The following is a 16,229-nucleotide window of genomic DNA, read 5'->3' as shown; positions in this document are numbered from 1 at the left end:
AGCGGGGTATCTAGAGCCACCTGTCACCAAGATGCAGAATCCATAACCCCGAGCATGCTGGAAGGGCCAATAACATGGTTTATTGAATGTGAAACTCCCCTATACCCTCCGATACCAAAATTCCCAGGAAGCGAGGATGCTATTTTCAGCCAGCAACTAAAAGGCGTGCCGTTTGGCAAAATTTGTATTGTGTACTGCAAATGCCACCAGAACAAACGCAGGGTAACGTTTGTCCCCATTTGGACAGGAGTCCCAAATGTGTAAAGAACATGGAGAAAACATAAATTTGTTATGAATTTTTATCCCTTTTTAGTAGGGGAGTAGGACATATTCTCTTCAAGTTGCTGAACCTTCCAGGACAGTTTCTCCGCAGCTGAGACAAGAGGGGAAGAGAGACTTTCTTCATATTGCCGAAGTTGGGCAGCCACCTCATGCACCGTTCGTCCCTCTTCACATTTCCATTCCATCACTGCCAGTGAGTTGGCATATGACGATGGGGCGCTCCGTACAAACTTCTGCCATGTGGGCCTTGTACATTGGATCTCATCGGGATCTGTGGGTAACTGTGCGTTGTCCAGGTCATAATAAATCGTCTCCCGCACAGCTAATGCTCTCAGGTACTGGATACCTCTTTCCACGGTGGTCCACTTGCTTGGATGACATACAACATCTTCACTGAAGGGGTACCTTTCCCTCACTGCTAACAGGAGTCGCCTCCAGAGGCTGAGGACTTGTCTTTTTCCAATCACCTTGTGAATGTCCCCTTCCCTAGACAGGGATCCCAGCTGCCTGGCCTCCCTACTCTCTAATTTCAGGCTACTGGCCCGATTATCCCAGCATCAGAGCAGCCAGGTGACAATGTGCTCACTTGGAAGTTGGATGAAATTTTTTCACGTATCCCACAGCTCGCTCAGGGATAGGGATCAGATTACTATCCCTGGTTCTGCCTCTTCCTCCTGTTCTCATGGTGACCCTGTTTCATCGTCATCCCTCACTAAGCAAACTGATTTCTTGGTGTGTTTCTTCTTCCGTACAGGGGCGACTGATATAGGCATGGGTTTGATTTCTGATTCAGCTGCAGTGCCTGCCACTGACATTGAAGTAGCTGCAGTGTCTGTCACAGGCGTTGGAATAGCCACACTGCCTGTTGGCCTGATTTCCCTCTCTTTCCTGAGGATGCTGCACAATATTGAGCAGTGTCTGCTGGATGCTGGACAGGACCCAGCACAGTATGGTGAGCTGTGCCTCTCTGGAATAGGCACAGCCATTTCCTTTCAAATATTCTGTCACTTTATCAATGTCCTGTAGTTGTTCAGGCATGAAGTCCCAAAGCATTGGAGGTGAGAAGCTCTCGATACCTGCCCATATTCTCCCACATGCCATGCCACCCATGACTATCCACCTTCGAGGCAGATCTCTGGCTGGTAGTCTTATATAATTGTTTGACCCTAAACAAGACCTGGAACACATTCAGGAGACAAAACAAAAGGACCACGCTGGTTTCAGCATTCCAAGGATATTCAAAATTCTCAAAAGCTGTCACACCTGGCCTGAAGGAGAAAGGGGAGGCAAAGAGCTGGGGAAGGTATCCCCCGCTGCTTCCCCCATAGGTTGGGTGTGATTATTAATAAATTCCGAGAGACGGTGCCCAAGGTAGGGGCAGGACAACAATATCACATAAACAGCCCCCCGTAACCATCTGAGCAGCGATGCCATCACATCATAAATTGGTGTTACACAGGACAGCAAAATTATAATCCTGATCCCTCTCCCAGAGCTGATAAACAGCATCGTGGGGAATACATAAACCATGTAAGAATTTACATAGCAGAGCCACCAGAACAGAACAAGCAACGTGGTGACCGGTGGCTATTCAACTAGTACAACAAAAGCATACAGCAAATTTGTTTTAACAAGCTCTGGTCGGATTTTGTCGTTATCTCAACCCTCTGAGTGCCCCCAAAAAAGGGCTGTGGTGGATTGTCCTCAGACGGCAACAAGGAACCATGTGGCAGCCACGCTCTCAAGCCTCCCCACGGCAACAAGGGGAGAATTGGAAGAAAAAAAAGGCAAACCTCGTGGGTTGGGACAAAGGCAGTTTAACAGAACAGCAAAGGGAACAAGAAAACAGGAACAGTAACACGGGTAGAGGAGTATATTAACACAATTATGATACCACCACTCACTGGACCCAGACTTCCTGCCCTCCGCCCTCCCTTCCCCGGCCAGCCTCCAGCTACCCCCTGGGCATGGCTCCCATGGGATGGAATACCTGTGTCCCTGCTAGATCCTGGGGAGAATTAACACTATCCCTGCCAGAACCAGGACACTGAGTTAGAAAAATATTTCTCTAGTATGTCCAGCAGCAATATCCCACGCATGCGGAGAGCCCACAGCCTTCCCAAAATCCCATGGAAGGACCCAGTTACTGGGAGAGGAGTGCAGCCAGCACCAAAGCCATCACTGTAACCATCCATGGGCTGTGCCAGCTGCTTTCCACACCGCCTTTGCTTGCCTTGCCCTACCTGCACCTGTGTCCCTTGCAGTTCCTGCTGTGGGCATCAGTCTGGCCAGATGGGGCATTGGGAGGCAGAAGGGAGTCTTTGACAAGTAACCGATGTGTCTGGAGTGGTGGGGCCACTGAGGAGTCGGAAGGATGAGAGCCAACAGAGGAGCTGGAGCTTTTGTCCTTGGAGTCCAGATGGTCTGAGGATCAGGAGCAAGTCTGGGTCCATTCCTTCCCTTGCATTCAGCATGTTGTGGGGACATAGCTCAGGAGAACAATTGGTGCTTGGAATGGGAAGGAGCAACAAGACCAGAAGCAGTGTATAGCAGTTTCTGGCTTGCCTTTCCAGCATCCTGTCTCACCCAGTGGGAAAGGGTGGCCTGAAGCTGATGACACAGCCAAGCTGTCAGATGGTGTGGAGCTTGGCCACCAAGAAATATGAAGGGGCTTGAAGGAACTGGATGGGACTGCCATGGAGGCTGAGTTCAGCTCGCACCTGTTATTCTCTGTGTGCATCTGGGACACTGCAGTGGAGTGGGCACAATGTGGGCAGTGTGCACCACGTGCACCCTATTGCTGGTGGTTTTTCCTCAACAGACAGCTGAAAACTTTTGTGAAGCCCCTGTGGAAGTGCTTGGAAACCAGGAAGCAGCTAATGGGGTTGAGGCAGGAGTTGGCATAGAGCTTGCAGCGGGAAAGCAGGCCAAAGCTGTAGTTGGCCTGGTTGAAGTAGAAGTCTCTATAGAGGTACCAGAGAATGACTATGTGGTAGGGGAGCCAGCAGAGGCAGAAAAGGATGGTTACAATGAGGAGCATCTTGATTACCTTCTGCTTGGCCTTCTTAGACTCTGACATGTCCTCCAGGGGGTCCACTATTGTCCACAGGTACTTGATGGTCCTGGTGTAGGAGAGGCTGATGATCAGCACTGAGGTGACATAGCTGAAGACAAATTTGCTGGTGTCCATGACCTTGCATCTCCACTCCTCCCAGCCAGGCATGCAGATGTAGCTGCACGCCCACTCAGTCAGGTCATAGTAGCTTAGGTAGGGCCCAACAAAGATCATGGCCCCCGATCACAGCCATGGCAGCCACTGTGTTGTTGGGGGTTTGCAGCTCCCAGGAGCACAGTGGATAGCAGATGGCCAGGTAGCTGGAGGAGAGAGCAAAGCAACCAGCACTGAGACCTCAGCCAAGTTCTGCCTGGACACCTAAACTCCAGGGACAAGAGAGTTTCTTTCTTTCTTTCTCCTGAAGGTCCCTGAGGAGTCGCCCTACATGTTATCCCACACCCTTTTTGAGATACAGTCTTGGGTAAAACAGCTTTTCTCTTTCTAGCAAGGGTATTTCTCCTCCCACAGGCTGCCATGGTTTGGGCCAGAATGGCCACTGAAACAAATGACACATGCTCTCCCCCACTTCTCTCTCCAAGGAGAGGAAGGAGATAAAGAGACTTACGAGTTTAAAAAATCTAAACAGCTTCAATGAAAATATTAATAAAATATTAAAAAAATAACAAATGAAATATGTACAAGACATACAAAACTGTATCAAGCTCCCAGGATGATGATCAAGTCACCAGCAGCACTGGGAAAGTCCCAGACTGGACTCAGCAACGGATGGGAACTGGATTCCAGCTCTGGATTCAGGAACGCACAGATCGATATCAAAAGCAGATGAATAGAGTCCTCCTCTAACACTGGCCATTAAAGAAAGAGGCTGACCCTTTGATCCCTCAGCTTTTGTACTGAGCATGGGGCAGATGGGATGGAAGACCTTGTTGGTCAGTTTGGGTCACCTCTCCTGTCCCCTCCTCCCTGCAGGTGGGACCCCTCTATGCTTTTCCTTTTTCGACCCTCGAACGGGGCAAATAACAAAGTGAGCTGACGTTGGCTGTTACAGCAATAAGGATAAGCAAGAGCCTCTCTGCACACTGTTCCTTGGCAAAAATGATAAACAATCAGGTCCTATCTCTCTGGGAGCGAACAGCATTTTAACAATATGCTGTTAATTTCAAAGAGTTCAGTTAGAAGAGGCTTAGCTGCGAAGTAAAATTACTGAACGGAAAAATGGTTCTGTTTTACCTCAAATCAGGACACAGGCTTAGGCTGGCTCACCTCTCCGTACATGGTGGGGTGGGTTATGTCCCTGAACCAGGAGCAGAGACATGGTGCTGTGGAGACCATGCAGATATCCACTGCTTGGCAGACTTTATCCAGCAGAAAGAGGTCTGAACTGAGGATTCAAGACCTGGGGAAGCTTCACCAGGTGATGGGTACCAAGCAGACTCCTGCCCACTGGCGGCATATTTCCAGCCTTCTCCAGCTTTCAGATCAGCCTGGCAGGGGAGAGATTTGCTCACTGGAGCTGTGGCTGCTTCCACCTTGGTACCAAAGGGACCAGGTGGGCCATTGCCTTTTGGTACTATCTGCTTTCTCAGGCCAGACCAAAGCAGGCAGTGATGGTCTGTCTGCTCCCTCCAGCAACACTGACCAGCCACGGTGTGATGGCCAGCTCTGCTTGTCCACCTCCAGGCAATGCAAAGATGTAGGTGTCAGCAAGGAGAGAAGGTGGCTTGGTGCTTGTGAGTAGGAGATGGGGAGGAGCTGGCAGCACAGGCAGGAGGGCAACTGCTGCAGCCTCAGCCTGCCGGTGTCCACTAAAGGATGCTCATTTGAGGCACTGTAAGGCCAGCAGAGCAGGTAGATAAGACACGCAGCTGGTGTGAAGGGTCACATGTGTGACAAAACCCTTGTTGCTTGCTGGTCCTGTCATCCTGAAAGTCAAAGGCAGCTCTGCAAGAATTGCTTTATGGCACACTGAAATGCAGCCACCTTTTGGTGGAGCACTGCACTACAGCACACAAGTGGCACCAGAAAGGGAGAGAACACAGGCACTAGCACTAGCACGTTGCCAAAATGTCCTACTATTCAACTATCCCCGGTTCTGAGCCAGCTGGAGAGGCAGACTGTGCTCGTGTGATACAGGTGCAGGGAAGCAAGAGGCTTAGACTGTGAGATATCTCCAGTCTTCCTCGTGACAGCAGCCAAACCCAGTAACCAGAGGATTGGGATGTTTTTGTCAGGGAGTCTGCATGACCCCCCTTGCCCCAAACAGAGGATGCTGGCACCTCTGGGTGGGTGAATAGCTGAAGTGTCAGATCACTGTTTGCATCCAGGTGCCTGTTTCTGCAGGTGGCACCTCAGAGCAGGACAAAGTGGAAGGGGACTGTAACAGCAGCCCAACCACAGTTTTGGCTGGGATTTAAGCCATCCCAGATATTCCCTGGTACTGAAGTTTCTTTCTGCAGTGCTGTGAACCTCTCATTGTAGAGGGCTGTTTGGCCCTATCATGGTTTGGTACCTTGGAAGCAAGCGCAAGGAGTAAGATGGGCCAGAACATGTACTCTGTGGCAGTCAAGGCTGGAGCTTGTGAGAAACGCTCCTTGTCCAATAACAACAGCTCAGACAGTGATCACTACAAAGCACATTTTATTTAAACATTCTTGCAAGAATGGGTGACCCGGCAAGCAGGCACACCGGGTTTTGATGCATTCTGTTTTTATTCCCTGTTCCCAGCCAAAATTTCCCTCGTTTCCCCACTGGCTGGGTACTCCAGAGGTCACAGCCCATCAGAGACGCCTAAGACTACTTCCCTTTGTCCCGCCCCTGTTTACTTCTCCCCATCGCTCCACCTGTATCAATTACTTCACTTATATATTTATTCCCTTCTTTGATAATATTGCTCAAGTTTGCCGGTCTCAGTGAAACGTTCATCCTTCCGTTAAACCGCCCTTCCGGCATAGACTGGTTTCTCCTTTGTCTAAGGGATGAGCATTCTTGCATGTCCCTGGGAAGCCTTTGTGTTGTTAGTCATCCCCTAACTGCCTCATTGCAAACCCACCAAGTTGTTCTTCTGCAAAAACTGGCCAGGTTGTTCCTTTGCAAAACCAGTATCTTAATTTCTCTTACATTGGGTTTCCGGAGAATGCATATTTCAGCCGATAGTGAGATTGTGAAACCTCTCTATGAAGTGACTCGAAAGAAAAATGATTTTATGTGGGGCGGACGCAGGGCAACTGGTAGCGCAGAGGTAAACCCATCTGGGCTGTGGAAGGAGACCGCGCGGAGAGCGGCAGCGGCAGCGAGCGCTCTGTCTTTAAAAAGGAGTTGTATGGAGACAGAGAGGGGCTTCCCAGAAACGGAGAAGCTGAGGGAGAGCGAAGATACCGGAAGCGAGTCGGGAATCTCGTGAGGGAGCTGCGAGGCTGACGGGGCTGGGGGCGGGCCGGGCAAGCCGTGGCAAATTTAAAAGCGGCTACAGCCCACTCGGCGGTGCCGCACAAGCCGGGTGCGCGTGGTGAGCGCAAGGGGAGGAACGCCAGCGTGCGGGTGCACGTGCGTGGGAAGCAGCTGGCAGTGACTGGTCCCCTCCCGGCACCAGAGAAGAACATGGCCACTGCACGACCAAGAGCCACCGCAAGGAAGAATGTGGGAACTCGGACCGAGCTGCCACGCAAACACCCGGCTGTGAAGGTCTCTGGCTGCAGCAAATGCCTGGGCCTGGCACTGGTAGCCAAGGGAGCCAGAGACACCGCCTGTGTGCGGTGTGACCAGATAAACGATCTGCTCAGGCAGGTGGTGGAACTGAGGGAGGAGGTAGAGTGGTGAAGAAGCATCAGAGAATGTGAGTGAAATAGATGGGTGGAGCCATACCCTGAGGCAAAGACAGCAGGTAGAGGCTCTAGTGAAGTGGGTGATCCCCTTCCCTCCTGTCACCAGGCAGAAGGAGGGGACTTAAGGAACAGGGGGGGATGGAGACAGGTCCTTCCTCGGAGGGGCAAGCCAAACCCCTCCCGGCCCCCCTCACCTTCCCAGTTGCCCTTCCACAATAGGCTTTGGAAATTGAGGGCCAGGTAAATGAGGATAGAGAGGATCCATTCAGTGAGTTGCCCAGGGCTAGTCACTCACCCCCATGCCTTAGCACTTCCTCAATTAAGAAAAAAAGGTAATTGTAGTGGGTGACTCCCTTCTGAGGGGAACAGAGGGTCCCAATTGTAGAGCAGACCCATCCCACAGGGAAGTCAGCTGCCTCCCTGGGGCCAGGATTAAGGACATACAGAAAAATCTCCCTACCCTGGTTCAGCCCTCGGATTACTACCCATTGCTGGTATTTCAAGTAGTCAGTGATGAGGTAGCAACCAGAAGTCTAAGGGCAATGAAGAGAGACTTTAGGTCCCTGGGACGGCCGGTTAAGGGATCGGGAGCACAAGTAGCGTTCTCCTCTATCCCACCACTTGCAGGGATCGACAAGGGGATAAACAAGAAGAGCCAGCAGACTAACTCCTGGCTCCAAGACTGGTGCAACCGGCAGAACTTTGGTTTCTTTGATCACGGGTTGATCTACAGGACACCAGGCCTGCTGGCAACAGGTGGGGAAAGCTTAACCAGAAGGGGAAGAAGGATCCTGGGACAAGAATTAGCAGAGCTCATTGAAAGGGCTTTAAACTAGGTTTGAAGGGGGATGGGGATGAAACGGGGATTACTAAAGTGGAGCCTGGGAGCAGCATGCCAGTGCTTGTGGGTAAAAGTACCAGCAAGATCTTGCAGTCCATTGTCTCAGAGGAGGTGGGGGATGGTGATCCATGTGGAGTAAAGACATGAGGGGTAGTGATAGGTTGGCAACTACAGAAGGATCTGAGCAAGGTCAGGTAGGAAATAGGGCTTGTCCCCCTCAAAAAGTGGCAGGACAATTAGCCCAGCTGAAGTGCTTTTACACTAATGCACGCAGCATGGGCAACAAACAGGAGGAGCTGGAAGCCATTGTGCGGCAGGAAAGCTGACCTTCTCCCCCTCTGGCCCCTATCTCTCATTTGCAAGTTGTTCACCAAAACCACAGCCAGTAAGTCTGCCCCCTTTGTTTTGTTTCCTCTCTGTAACCTGCTCAGCTTTTTGCCTTTCCTCATGTCCATCATACACTAACTAGCATATGTCCTGGATACTACAATGCACAGCCTCATCTATTATAGCCAACTCAGCATTGAGTATTCTCACCCAGGGTTCAATTGCCTTGAGCTATACCTTGGATTTCTCCATTTTCCAGCATCACCCACCCAGTACAACCAGGTCCTTGAGCAAAAACAGTCCCAGGAATGGGTTTGCCTTTGCCCGAGGCAGGAGAAACCCAAACACTTTTCCCTGGCATATTCCTTACATGCACCACAGGAACTTTATCTCCCTCTACAGTATGTGAAAGGTCTGATTGAGCAGGACCAGCTCAACTGATGGACCCCCTGGTGTTAACTAACCAAGTACCTTCTGCTAAATGTTTGTCCCAAATTTTAAAGGTTCCACCCCTCCTTGCTTTCAGGGTGGTTTTTAACAGTCCATTGCATTGCCCAATTTTCCCAGAAGCTGGTGCACGAGAGGGCAAAAACAGGGGCTATGAGTATGAAGAACCAGCCACTGTAGGAGAAGATCAGGTTCGAGAAGGTACCTAAGACCATGGAACCTGATGAAATCCATGGGTCCTGAGGGAGCTGGCAGGTGAAGTTGGTTAGCCACTTTCCGTTATATTTGAGAAGTTGTGGCAGTCTGGTGAAGCTCCCAATGACTGGAAAAGGGGAAACAACCCCCATTTTCAAAAAGGGAAAAAAGGAAGACCCGGGGAACTACAGGCCGGTCAGTCTCACCTCTGTGCCTGGCAAGATCATGGAGCAGATCCTCCAGGAACCTCTGCTAAGGCACATGGAAAATAAGGAGGTGATCGGTGACAGACAACATGGTTTCACCAAGGGCAAATCATGACTGACAAATTTGGTGGCCTTCCACCATGCTGCTACAGCATTGGTAGATAAGGGGAGAGCAACAAATGTCATCTACCTGGACTTATGAAAAGCATTTGACACTGACATCCTGGTCTCTAAATTGGAAAGGCAGAGATTTGACGGATGGACCACTTGGTGGATCAGGAACTGGCTGGATGGCTGCACTCAAAGGGTTGCGGTCAACGGCTCAATGTCCAAGTGGAAACTAGTGATAAGTGGCATTCCTCAGGGGTCAGTACTGGGACCAGTGCTGTTCAACACCTTTGTCAGAGACATGGACAGTGGGATTGAGTGCACTCTCAGCAAGTCTGACGATGACACCAAGCTGTGAGGTGTGGTCAACCTGCTAGAGGGAAGGGATGCCATCCAGAGGGACCAGGACAGGCTTGAGAGGTGGGCCCATGCGAACCTTGTGAAGTTGAACCAGGCCACGTGCAAGGTCCTGTACCTGGGTCATGGCAATCCCAAACGCAACTCCAGGCTGGGCAGAGAATGGATTCAGAGCAGCCCTGAGGAGAAGGACCTGGGGGTGTTGGTGGAAGAGAAGCTCAACATGAGCCAGCAACGTGCACTGGTGGCCCAGAAATCCACCTGAACCCTGGGCTGCATCAAAAGAAGTGTGGCCAGCAGGGTGAGGGGGGGGATTCTACCCCTCTACTCCACTCTGGTGAGACCCCACCTGGAGTCTTGTGTCCAGCTCTGGAGTCCTCAGCACAGGAAGGACATTGACCCGTTGGAGTGGGTCCAGAGGAGGCCATAAAAATGACCAGAAGGCTGGAGCTCCTGTGCTGTGAGACAGGCTGAGAGAGTTGGGGTTGTTCAGTCTGGAAAAGAGAAGGCTCTGGGGAGACCTTAGAGCCCCTTTCAGTCCTTAAAGGGGCTCCAGGAAAGCTGGGGGGGACTCCTGATCAGGGAGGGGAGCAATAGGACAAGAGGTTTGAAACTGAAAGAAGGGAGATTTGGAAGAGATCTCAGGAAGAAATTCTTTGCTGTGAGGGTGGTGAGACCCCAGCCCAGGTTGCCCAGAGAAGCTGTGGCTGCCCCATCCTTGGACAGGTTCAAGACAAGGCTGGATGATGCTTTGAGCAACCTGGTCTAGTGAGAGGTGTCCCTGCCCATGGCAGGGGGGTTGGAACTAGACAGTCTTCAAGGTCCCTTCCAACCCAAACCATTCTATGATTCTAGATACCCACTCAATGCCATGTTCTTTTGCCCAATTGCTTATAAGTCTGTTTTTGAAATGAGTCCCAGTGTCTGACTCAATTCTTTCTGGAGGACCATGTCGCCACAAGACTTGCCTTTCAAGAGCCAGGATGGTTATTCCAGGAAGTGGCAGGAGACACGTCATCAGTTTCCAACCATCCCGTGCTTGCTTCCACCATTGTAAGCAAGTAAGGCTTTCCCTGGCAGGTTTGAGAGAGTGTGATACAGTCATTTTGCCAGGCCTCCCCATACTTATATTTTAACCATCGTCCCCCCCGCCATACCACAAGGGTTTTAACCATTTGGCTTTCTTGATTTCGGCGCATGTTCCACAATCATGGATAACCTGCGCAGTAGCGTCCATGGTTAAATCCACCCCTCGGTCACAGGCCCATTTGTATGTTGCATCTCTTCCTTAATGACCTGAAGTGTCATGGGCCCACCAAGCTAAAAATAGTTCACCTTTATGCTCCCAGTCCAAATCCATCTGGAAAATCTTAGCAACCTGAGCCATTTGCTGATTGTTTCCATGTTCCTCAGTGGTCCGACTCACAGGTAAGTGGACATCTCCATGGTGTACCTTCACGACTAGTTTCCCCAGCCAGACAGCAGTATCTTGCCATCATAGAATTGTCTAGGTATAAGGGACCTTTAGGATCATCTAGTCCAACCATCAACCTAACTCTGATAAAAAACAAAAACAAAACCAAAAAAAAAAAACCCCACCACAACAACAACCCATCACTAAACCATGTTACTGAGCACTATGTCAACCCATCTTTTAAATACCTCCAGGTGCCTCAACCACTTCCCTGGACAGCCCATTCCAATGCTAAATAACCCCTTCCATGTAAAAATTTTTCCTGATGTTCAATCTGAACCTCCCCTGGTGCAACTTGAAGCCATTTCCTCTTGTCCCATCGCCTGTGACTTCGGAGAAGCAATCGACTCTCGCCTCTCTACAACCTCCTTTCAGGGAGTTGTAGAGATCAATAAGGTCTCCCTTCAGCCTCCTCTTCTCCAGGCTGAACAACCCCAGCTCCCTTAGCCTCTCCTCATGAGGCTTACTCTCCAGACCTGCTCCAGCACCTCAATGTCTTTTCTGTGGTAAGGGGCCCAAAACTGGACACAGTACTCGAGATGGGGCCTCACCAGTGCCGAGTAGAGGGGGACAGTCACCTCTCAAGTCCTACTCACTACACTGTTCCTGACACAGGCCAGGATGCTGTTGGCCTTCTTGGCCACCTGGGCACACTGCTGGCTCATGTTCAGCTGACAGTCAACCAACACCCACAGGTCCTTTTCTGCCAGGCAGCTCCAGCCACTCTTCCCCAAGCCTGTAGCACTGCATGGGGTTGTTGTGGCCCAAGTGCAGGACCTGGCACTTGGCCTTGTTGAACGTCATGCCATGGGCCTCGGCCCATCGATCCAGCCTGTCCAGATCCCTATGCAAAGCCTTTCTACCCTCCAGCAGGTCAACACTCCCACCTAGTTTAGTGTCATCTGCGAACTTACTGAGGGTGCACTCGATCCCCTTGTCCAGATTGTTGATAAAGATGTTAAAAAGAACCAGCCCCGATACTGAGCCCCGGGGGACACCACTTGTGACCAGCTGCCAACTGGATTTAACTCCATCCACCACCACTCTCTGAGCCAGCCCTCCAGCCAGTTTTTAACCCAGTGGAGAGTACTCCCATCCAAGCCACGGGCAGCCAGTTTCTCCAGGAGGATTGTAGGTAGTTAGGGTCTGGTGGCCGGAAGATATCGCGCTGTATGGAAAGAGAGGGCCCCTCCCTCCATAGTGTTTAGTTCATGACGTAAGCGGACGGAAGTGACGTCGCAAACCCAAGCTATATAATGCCATGCCACCTATCAATAAACGCCATTTTGCCGTCCACCACATTGGTGTCTGCGTGCTGATGGACCGAGCGACCTGGGGTTGGTCGCCGTGCTGTTCCTGAACCAGGTTGCCACGCCTGCAACAGGCAACAGAGGATACTGTGGGAGACTGTATCAAAGGCCTCGCTAAAGTCCAGGTAAACAACATCCACAGCCTTTCCCTCATCCACCAAGCGAGTCACTTTGTCATAGAAGGAGATCAGGTTTTTTAAGCAGGAACTGCCGCTCATGAACCCGTGCTGGCTGAGCCTGATCACCTGGATGTCCTTCATGCACTGCATAATGGCACTCAGGATGATCTGTTCCATGACCTTCCCAGGCACTGAGGTCAGACTTACAGGCCTGTAGTTCCCCGGATCATCCTTCCGACCCTTCTTGTGGACAGGCATCACATTTGCTAGACGCCAGTCATCTGGGACCACCCCAGTTTGGCAGGACTGCTGGTAAATGATGGAAAGTGGCTCAGTGAGCTCTCCCGTCAGCTCCCTCAGTACCCTCGGGTGGATCCCATCTGGTCCCATAGACTTGTTTATATTGAGGTGTTGGAGCAGGTCCCTCACCACCTCCCTTTGGATTACTGGGGCTTCATTCTGCTCCCCACCCCTGTCTGCTAGTTCAGGGGTCTGGGTACTCAGGGAACCCCCTACTCTACTAGTAAAGACTGAGGCAAAGAAGGCATTAAGTACCTCAGCCTCCTCCTCATCCTTTATCACTACGTTACCTCCCATATCCAATAGAGGATGGAGGTTCTCCCGAGTCCTCTTCTTGCTACTAATATATTTATAGAAATTCTTTTTATTGATTTTAACATCCAAGGCCAGGTTAATTTCTGGCTGGGCTTTGGCCATTCTAATCTTTTCCCTACATAACTTTACTACACCTTTGTAATCTTCCTGAGTGGCCTGCCCCTTTTTCCAAAGGCCATAAACTCTCCTTTTTCCCCTGAGCTGTGACCCTATCTTTTTGTTCAGCCAGGCCAGTCTTTTCCCGCAACGGCTCACTTTACAGTGCACAGTGATGGCCTGTGCCTGAGCTTTTAAGACTTCCTCCTTGAAAAACACCCAGCCTTCCTGAACTCCTTTGCCCTTCAGGGCTGCCTCCCAAGGGACTTTCCCAACCAGTGATCTGAACAGGCTAAAGTCCACCCTCTGAAAGTCCAAGGTGGAAGTTTTACTAACCCCTGCCTTACCTCTCTAATAATTGAAAACTTGACCATTTCATGGTCACTGAGCCCAAGACGGCCTCCGACCACCACATCCCCCACTAGTCCTTCTCTTTGTGAGCAGTAGTTCTAGTGAGGCGCCTCCCCTGGTTGGCTCACCTACCAGTTGTGTCAGGAAGTTATCTTCCGTACACTGAAGGAACCTCCTAGCCTTGCCTGCTCTCTGCTGTGTTGTAGTCCCCAACCAGAACAAGGGCTGGCGATTGAGAGACTTCAGCCAGCCGCTTATAGAATACCTCATCTGTCTCCTCATCCTGGTTGGGTGGTCTATAGCAGACTCCCAGCACAAAATCCCCCTTATTAGCCTTCCCCTTCATCCTTACCCATAAACACTCAACTTTATCATCACTGGAATCTAGCTCTATACAATCAAAACACTCCCTAATGCACAGAGCCACATCCCCGCCTCTCCTTCCTTGCCTATTCCTCCGGAAGAGCTTATAGCCACTCATCGCAGCAATCCAGTCATGACCGTCATCCCACCATGTTTCTGTGATGGCGATGACGTCATAGATGTCCTGCTGCACAATGGCTTCCAGCTCATCCTGTTTGTTGCCTGTGCTACATGCATTAGTGTAGATGCACTTGAGCTGGGCTCCCGATTTCACCCCCATCCTTGGCCCTTTACCCCCAGGCTCATTACTAGTGGGGCCTGGTTTTATCCTCTTCCCCCTTCAATTCTAGTTTAAAGCCCTGCCCATGAGCTTTGCTAACTCTTGGCCTAATACCCTTTTCCCCTTTCGGGATAGGGTTTTCCCATCGTACTCAAGCAGACCCGGTGTCCTGTAAATCAAACTATGGTCTGTGAACCCAAAGCCCTGCTGGTAGCACCAGTTACAGAGCCAGGCATTGATCTGCCTGATCTTTTTGTTTATCCAGTCATCGGTCCCCAAAACTTGAGGAACAGAGAACACAATTTGTGCTCCTGCACCCTTGACTAGCTGTCCCAAAGCCCTGAAATCTTTCTTCATCGCCCTGAGACTTCTCCTCACTGGTTCATCATTATCTGCCTGCAAAATCAAAAGGGGGTAATAATCTGAGGGCCGCATCAGGCCAGGAAGCTTCCTGGTTATATCCCTAAAACAGGCCCCAGGGAGGCAGCAGACCTCCCTTTGGGAAGGGTTCAGATGGCATGTGGGACCCTCGGTTCCCCTCAGAAGGGAACCACCTATGACTATTGCCCTCCTCCTTTTCTTCACAGAGGCAGTCTTAATACATGGAGCTGGCTGCTTCAGCAACTCCCTGGATAAGCCTTTATCAGTACTTTTGATTCCCTCGTCCTCCATCTCCAAAGGCTTATACCTGTTCTGTACAGGCACCTGGGAAGGCGGGGGAGGCCTGTAGGAGACTCTCCTGCTGCCTCGAGCAGGTACCTGCTTCCATTCCCCCTCATCCTCTCCTACTTCCCCTCCTTCTGCCTGGTGACAAGAGGGCAGGGGATCTTCTATCTCTCATGGAGCCTCCACCTGTTCCTTGGTGGAGGCAAGGATCAGGCAAGTTCCTAAGGATGGCAGGTGTGGCTCCACCAATCCATTTCCCTTTCACATTCCCAAATGGACCTCAGTCTTTCCACTTCCTCCTTAAGCTCAGCCACCAGGCCGAGCAGATCATTGACCTGCTCACAGCGCACACAGGTGCTGTCCTTGCTGTCCTCCTGCAGAAGTGACAGACATTCCATGCAGCCCCTCACCCGGACAGCTGCATGTCTCCGCAGCAGGTCAGTTTGGGTCGTTTTATTCCATTTGAGCGCAGCTGCGGACCGAGTGGAGACCATCCTGGATGCTTTCTCTTTAGTCAGACTAGGCTGCCTGGTCCCTCCCTTACACTCACCCATCACACACCACACTTGACAGAGGTCAGAGGTGCTGCCACCGCCTCACCAACCGAGTGTCTGCTCTGACCGCTTTAAATCTCCGTGCGGCTCCTGGCCACGCCCCCTCCACGTCTGATTGGTTGCCGTGGACTTCCTGGTTCCGGCTGGGGCTGGGGCTGTGAGTGGGGGGTCCCTGAGGTCAGAAACCCCGCTGTGCAGCGCTGTCCCGCCCTCACCTCGGGCTCATCTTAGTTCTCATCGCCGCCACCTCGCCGACCCTGGATCTGGAGGGAGGGCTAGAAAAAGTAGAGATTTTCAATATGTGGGTTACCCAATTGGACCTGTGGGACGTATTGTGGGTCAAGTTGAATGTTGTGAAGTGTAATTCTTGGTAGACACAGGAGCTACGTTACCCCTTTTGAATTTTACCCTACGAGGATCTAGGACCACAGGTAAAATTTTAATACATGGAGTCACACACAGGTTAGAAAGAGAGAATTTAAATACACCCCTATTAGTATAGGTAAGAAGAGCACCTGGGGGTAGTTTGTATTAGCAGAGGATGGCCCAGCGGGCCTGTTAGGGAGACAACTTGCAGGCTCTGGATGTAGAATTACGCTTGCCTCCTGAAGGAATAGATTTAATAATCATGGGAGCGGCTGTGGTCACTGACAGGCCAAATAATGAGCTAAAAATACTGGAAACACTGAAAGCTGTACCAACAAAGCTGAGGAGTAAAACTAGCATGGGTTTAGGATTGTA

The 16,229-nt window shown here is 51.0% G+C and overlaps 1 pseudogene; it reads right to left on the bottom strand.

Moving 5' to 3' along the window:
- Positions 1-1,869: 1,869 nt before the first annotated feature.
- On the bottom strand, positions 1,870-15,726 carry LOC141478948 (galanin receptor 2b-like; annotated as a pseudogene).
- Between the last annotated feature and the right edge of the window lie 503 nt (positions 15,727-16,229).

The sequence above is a fragment of the Numenius arquata genome, unplaced genomic scaffold, assembly GCF_964106895.1.
Source record: "Numenius arquata unplaced genomic scaffold, bNumArq3.hap1.1 HAP1_SCAFFOLD_144, whole genome shotgun sequence".
Lineage (NCBI taxonomy): Eukaryota > Metazoa > Chordata > Aves > Charadriiformes > Scolopacidae > Numenius > Numenius arquata.
This window is presented reverse-complemented; position numbering and strand designations above follow the sequence as displayed.